General features: G+C 35.5%; 1 long non-coding RNA gene across 1 annotated transcript; it reads right to left on the bottom strand.

Annotated features, from left to right (window-relative positions):
- Positions 1-89: 89 nt before the first annotated feature.
- On the bottom strand, positions 90-4,656 carry LOC139153107 (uncharacterized). Its single transcript, XR_011556763.1, has 3 exons — positions 4,308-4,656; positions 1,967-2,063; positions 90-593 (listed from the first exon to the last, which is right to left on the bottom strand). It is a non-coding gene; the product is annotated as an uncharacterized lncRNA (long non-coding RNA).
- Between the last annotated feature and the right edge of the window lie 2,299 nt (positions 4,657-6,955).

Genomic DNA, 6,955 nt, shown 5'->3' with positions numbered 1-6,955 from the left:
TGTGAAATGTAGCTGAAGCGAGAATATGACTCATGGAAGACGGAGGAAATAGCAAAATTGCACAAAGAAAAAGTACAAATAACCACTTTGTTAGCTTTTCTCCTTTATTTTATTTAAATGCAAAAACATGTAATATGATCCTAAATGTAGCTTGGGGAATTTTAAGTCCAAATGCTGGGAAAGAGGGGTGAGTACATCATGGCAGTACATCAAAAGGAATCTGTACTTAATTAAATGAAATATTGTGCAATATGATTGGTGGACAATCCGATAATACTTACACATTATGCTTCTGTTTCTGTTTTCCATTCTTAATTGTGTTGTCCCTTGTTGCCTCCGTTGCTCACAGTACACTCATCCATAAAGTAGGAAACACTACACTTGGACACAAGCGTTTAGTAGTGCTTTCTACTTTATGGATGAGTCCACTGTCCATAAAATGTATCTTTGATCTGTAACTGTCATCTTCTTCCAGAATCACCTTCTGAGTTGTTTCCTAAGTCTTCCCTACCCCACCCGCTCACAGCTCCCTGGTGGCTGATAAAACAGGGAGATGCTAGCAGGAGGAGAGGTTTGACAGTCTGTTTTATGGGCTAAGAGTGACACAGCATTTTTAGTGTTAAAAGATCTCTTACCAGATACATTCACAGTCTATATAAAGTTTCTACTGCTTCTAACAACAGAGAATGAAAGGGTGAATAAGTTAAATCTGGATGGGTTCACCACTTTACTAGATACATATGGCAAAATTGTGTAGAAAATAAGGCTCCAAATTCTCTTGAGAATGGCTTAATTCCCTCCCTCCCCATTTTTCTCTTTGGTTTCCTTCTATCTGAACATCTAACATGCCCCCTCCCCGCACTCCAGTTGTAGAAAGACTGAGTAACTTGTGAATTCGATTATAAGTAAAAACATTTAGAAAAAGAAAAGCTGGTGCTTAGCATTCCACTTTTTAGATGGCCATTTCATATGACTCCTTTGAACCTGTTAATGGGGCAAAGTGCTGAGAATATATGAATATGTGCATAGCCTGAACTTTTTAGTAGTGTGTGTGTGCCAAGACCAGTGTACAATGCTCATTTTGCATCCCAAATTATTTTTATGCATCTCTTCCTTTCTTAACTTGTTTCTCCCTGTGCAGTCTTGATTTCTGGAACGCCTTCCCCAAATGTTGTGTGCAGTGGAGGGGGTAGGACAAAAATATACCATTCTCTTTAAAAAAGGTATATTTCGGATGAATGTGCTAACCTAAAACCAAATTGTGTGAAACTGAACTAAATTCACCTTTCTTTTTCTATTCCCACTTCCTTACTCTCTTTTTTAAGTGCTAATCATATTGGTTTTTATACAGGGATTTCACTAATAATGGCAGAATTATTGACAGATCTGTCTCTTGATGTCTTCATATCATTGGTCCTGAAGTAAGTGGTAAAATCTGGCTTACCCAGTTCATATTTAATCAAAGAAACTTCTCCCCCAAATTGGTAGCCATCTCTCTAGCTTATTTAACTTCCTGCAATTGTTTATGTTTTATGTATAACATTAGAAATTACCCAGTAATAGGTGTTATATTTGAGCAGAGGTCCTAATGCATTTTAGTTTTTCTGTACATGCACTCTGTTCAAATAGCACTTGGAGCTGCAAGATTAATAATAATAATAATAATAATAATAATAATAATTATTATTATTATTATTATTATTATTATTATTAATAATTATTATATTTGTATGCTGCCCCTCTCTGAAGACTTGGAACGGCTCACAACAGGTTGTGAGTAAGTTGTAGTTCAAAACTTTGAAGTGACACAGAATCACTCTACATTGGATTAGAAATAAGTAATCTGGGCTTGAGGTTTTACTGGAATGATTGATCATAATTCAAGATTGGTGATGAATTGGAAAAAATTATATGAGTATGAGCTGTTAAATGACATTTCTTTGATACTGCATTTCTCAATCCTCACCTTGAAATCTCTTATTTTCTTTGGCAGAAGTAGGTGTTTTGCAGATTGTGGTGACAGACATGTGTAGTTCAGGTTTTGTTGTAGAAAGCAAATATTTCTGTTGAAATTTTTTTTAAAAGGTGAGCAATTAGCTTTGAAAACCAGTATAACTTCCACAGTCTGGTAACTATCCTGCATATTAAGAAGTTGACATAATGTTTCTTAAAATCATGCTTTAACTTTCAAAAGCACCCTAAATTAATTTTAGTTAATGAAAAATGTTTTGTTTTTTTTTAAAAGAAACATCTAGCACACTAAATTCTATTTGAAATTCTTGCCTTCTCCACTCAATTTAGAAAAACTATAAACAGGTCAACATTAAGTCAATCAGGGTTTTATAACATTTTAGTAGAGATAAAATGAAGAGTGAGCCTTATGTAACTTGCATTAAGTTCAATGAAAATAGTGGGAAATAAATCCTACACAAATAAATTTAGTAGAGATAACAGGTGAAGCTGAGAAAAACAGCCATCCAAATTGATCAGCTCCAGTACCTTACTATCATCTTTAAACAATACAGCATAGTGTGAATAGCATGCCTATTTCATAATGACCAGTCAGACAAAGAAGACAAAGTACAGTATAGCTATTTTTCAGGGTACAGTACTATAAAACCATACATTAGCTTGTTTAATGGGTAAATGTAATTTTTGAGAGTAGTTACAGGTAAAAAGGTTTATGGTGATGTGCTATCACATGTGGTCTGTAAGAAATGAATGTTCTGCAGACCTATCTTAATTATATTTTGGGGTTAGGAAATGAGTTATTACCTAGTATAAAGAACATATCTTTAGAGAATGTTTGGGTTTTGTATTAATTTCAAAAATGATAGACAATTTACAATAATATAATTTGATTTAATTAAGTGTATGTTATTTTTCAATTATCATACTAAAGGGCATATGATGTAATCTATTGCTTTACCAAGATTAACAAACAAATATATCCATTGGCTCAGAGAAAATATCATTTTGAATTTAGGTCTGATCACATTTACTTGAATATGATCTTTACAGATATCAGTTTGACTTATTCTAAACAATATCATAGCATACGGCAAAGCAGAGCCATAGAAGAGCAGCATAAGAATTTATGGCTTTTGTATACTGTGTTATGAAGAAACATTTTTGAAATACAGTGCAAAGAACCTATTGACTTGTTCATAATCCCTTGGAGAAAATCCAAGTCTTCGATCAGTTGGGATTAAGCCCAATTGGAACTTTTAAATAAAGAATTAAATATACTATTAAATATCTCCCCAAATGAACAACAAAAAAGAGCTTTACAAAGCAGCTAGTTCACAGATATTTTTAAGGTGATTTTTAAAAAGTGAAGATATATTGATGAAATTTCTTCTTTCCCTTAATTTTTTAAATCAAAATATTGACATTTAAAGAATATTTTGTGGTTAATTTATCCAGAGATCCCATATCCATTTTTCTTTCTTTTTTATTGTCTTTGATCTCTCCCTGCCCTTCTTCGTATTAAAGCAGTAGTTTAGAAATTTTCTTTTATGAAACAATTGCATTGTGATTGAAAGTATTAAAATTACATTATAGAAGTACTGTATTATGTAGGATCGGTCTGAACCTCAACCAAAATTTTTGAGAATACAAAACTCTCATAGATTATTTGGTATAGTGCTTCTGTCTAAAATCTTAGGAGATTTTGGGAAGAAAGCCAGAATTTTGAATAACAATATTAAAATCCTTGTCTTGTATTCTCTTTGGGTTTCGGCCATTTTAAGAAAGATTACGGTACTTATTTCAGCCACCCGCAGTACTCTTGGAAACCACTAGTGGCCTCTGAAGCACATGTTGAGAATTATTGAACTAGATCTTTGTGTATTTGTAAAGACAAAGGTGCTTTTTCAAGAGGCAACTGGACTTTCTGTTTTTTTTTCTCTGAAGTTGTTTCGGTTCTCATTCAAGAAGCTTCTTTAGCTAAAGAAGATTCTTGAATGAGAAGCGAACGTCTTCAAAGAAACCCCCCCCCCCCCCAGAAAGTCCAGTTACCTCTTCAAAAAGCACCTTTGGGACAACCGTTACATGGATGAATTAGAATCTCCATAAAATTAACTTAGACAATTTATACTCCCTTCAATGATTTTTGGCAAAAGCCTTTCAACTTTGCCTTATTGTTAAGTAGGGGTCAAGCACTATAGCAGTGGGTCCCTTTCCTACAGAGTGTGCTTTACAAACTCTTGAATATGAAAGGATCACTTCTGCTCCCTTCTGTCTTTGATATTGCATTTCACTGTGGTTCCAAAATAGAGGAAAAGAAATAATTCATTACGTCTTACCAGCCAGTCTTGTTCCAGAGGCAGGATTCATGAAGGAAGATTGATTGTATCCTGAGTCAAAGGAGAGTTTTCATATCAAGGTTCTGAGCAAAGGTGTAGGAATTTCATTACACCCAAGCAACATAGGAAAGAAATAGCCTTAGAACAAGTGAACAATGGAATAGAAAATAAAGAACTCCTTTAAAACACTATTAACAATCTTGACTGGGAGAGTGGAGTTGATTTGAAAAGAAGTTTGAGTGTCTTTCTCAAAAGTAGAAGGCATATGATTAAATTTCAAAGTTCCCTTACATAGTGCCTGAAGAAGCCGAAATGTGCCCTTGCTGGCACCTCCGCCATATTTCCTCTTGTTAAGTCAGACTATGACTTATGTAACTTCCCCATTTTTGCTTCCCGTCCTAAATAAGTTTAAAATGGCTTAATAGGAATGGGTTTATTCTTTTTTGAAACATTTTCTTGCAACCATAGATACAGGAATTTAACAGACTTAAGAAGAACAACAACCCTATTCTCTATTCCACCTGCTTCTTGAAAAAATATGAACCTTAAAGAACTCCTTTCTCTATTTTCCCCTTAGATGAATTTGTCCTGGTTCTTGCTCAGAATACCTGACTTGACATGCTGGTAAGTGAGGCTCTCAAGGAGCCCATGGATATAGTTGCTCAAATTTCAGCTATGAACCTAGAATAATCATTTGTCTCATGAAAGACACAAGTGATTATTCTAGGTTCATAGCTGAAATTTGAGCAACTATCCATGGAGCCCACCCTTCCCCTTAACAGCCCATAGCAATTTTGTAAAACTACCTCTTGCTTGTTTGCAATCTTTCCGGACCACCAAGGAAACCAGCTGCCAGATGAAGTAGAGAGAGATGGAGGCAGTGGTGCTTCGCTCATTTATAGAAGATGCCTCGTCATATTCCCCGCCTAGTTTCTCCTCCCACTCGAGAAGATAATCACATGACTTGCTATCTCTCCTTTCCCTCCCAGGCCCAAACCACAGGAAGTGTCAAGAGGCCTCTCTTCTCTTAAGTAGAGCAGGAAATTATATCTACCCACCCCGATGTCTCAGAGTGTTGCCTCCACCCCTCCCCATGTAGCAGGGAGCTGTGGTTAAATCTATTTGTGGGGTAGCTCTCAGCTACGTTTGGCTATAAGCAAAAGGAACAAGCCAAAAGACTCTGGGTGAGGCTTGGCCACCTGTATCTTTTAAAAATAGTGTGATTCTGAAGCTAAAGCAGCTCTAAGTGAAGTTAGATTTAGCAGAGTATGTTGAAATGGCAGCCCCGCTGAGCTATGCAGTAGAATGGTGCAGATATGGTCTGTGGAACTCTGGAGTAGAAGCCTTTGTACAATAGAAGACAATTCTGTTTCAAGAGAAGGTTGCATGGTCCCTTCTCTATACCCACAATTAGTTCTCTGTTCTCACCATAGATATATCAGTACACATTTTAGAAAATCTCTGTATGCTAACGCTGAAGCTTGACCCACTGTTGGTGGCTTTACAAATCTGTTCCTTATCACTTTGATTATATATTTTATCTTCTTTTTTTTTTGCAGTTGGGACATATCCATGGGAATATTTTTATCCTCCTTCAGTAATTTATCTTGCATTAATATATATGTCTGTGAATAACTATCTAACAACAACAACAACAACAACAACAACAATAATAATAATAATAATAATAATAATAATAATAACAATATCAGCAGCAGAAGCAGCACTAGCCTATACAGCTGAATTTGGACATGGACAGATTGGACAAAATCCAGGTCCATGTTTGTCTGGAAGCATTTTTTTCCATCTGGGACCATCACACCGAATTGCATGGTCATTCCAAGGATGGTTCTAAATTAGGATTGGTGGTATTTGATTTTAGTTCTAGCAGCATACTTAAGCACTGGCCTTGGATTGAGATCAGAATATCTTTCATTACTACAGATTTTAAGGGATATTATTCAGTTGATATAGGGAAAGTGTCAGATGCTTATGTCCTTGGGCAATCTTTTGTATTATGCTCTATCTTCCTTTCTTTTCTTGTCACCTGCCTTGAATTAATGATAATTTTTGCTGGGACTTTAGGTGCCTTTTTCACAGCTTCTCTTCACAGCTTCTCCTAGTGGATCTTGTATTTTGCTCTAAGTTTTCTACCAAGGTTCTTCTGGGAATATTTAGAATTTTGAGAACATGCTATTAGCAGTTTCATCAAATGGCTTCCATATACAGAATGTGGCAAATCGTTACATCCATTTTTATTTGAAGGCAAACTGGTGATGTTTTTCCTAACAGATCTTCTAGGTTTCTACTACTTGAGCTTTCTTTATTATTTTCTGAGCAACTAAACTCACTCCCAAACAAAGCCTAGTCTTTTATTTTCTAAGCATATCTGTGGGAATGTTGAGAAACCCCGGAGCTTTCCATAATGTCCAAGGCATAAAAATAATAGAAATAAAATAAAATGAACTAGACCCTGGTAAGGTCCAAGAAGTATGTCACTGAGCATGTTGCCACTCTGTGCTGCAGTATTGGGGATCCAGTATTTGTCTAGACACATAATGAATCCTTGTAAAAATGTTTTTCTTTCCAGACTCTGTTGACTCCAGATTGCCATTAACATTTTATGACAATTTTGCAACAGACAGATG

This window comes from Erythrolamprus reginae, chromosome Z (assembly GCF_031021105.1).
Source record: "Erythrolamprus reginae isolate rEryReg1 chromosome Z, rEryReg1.hap1, whole genome shotgun sequence".
Taxonomy (NCBI): Eukaryota; Metazoa; Chordata; class Lepidosauria; order Squamata; family Dipsadidae; genus Erythrolamprus; species Erythrolamprus reginae.
The sequence above is the reverse complement of the archived record's forward strand: the minus strand, read 5'-3'. Positions and strand labels throughout refer to the sequence as shown.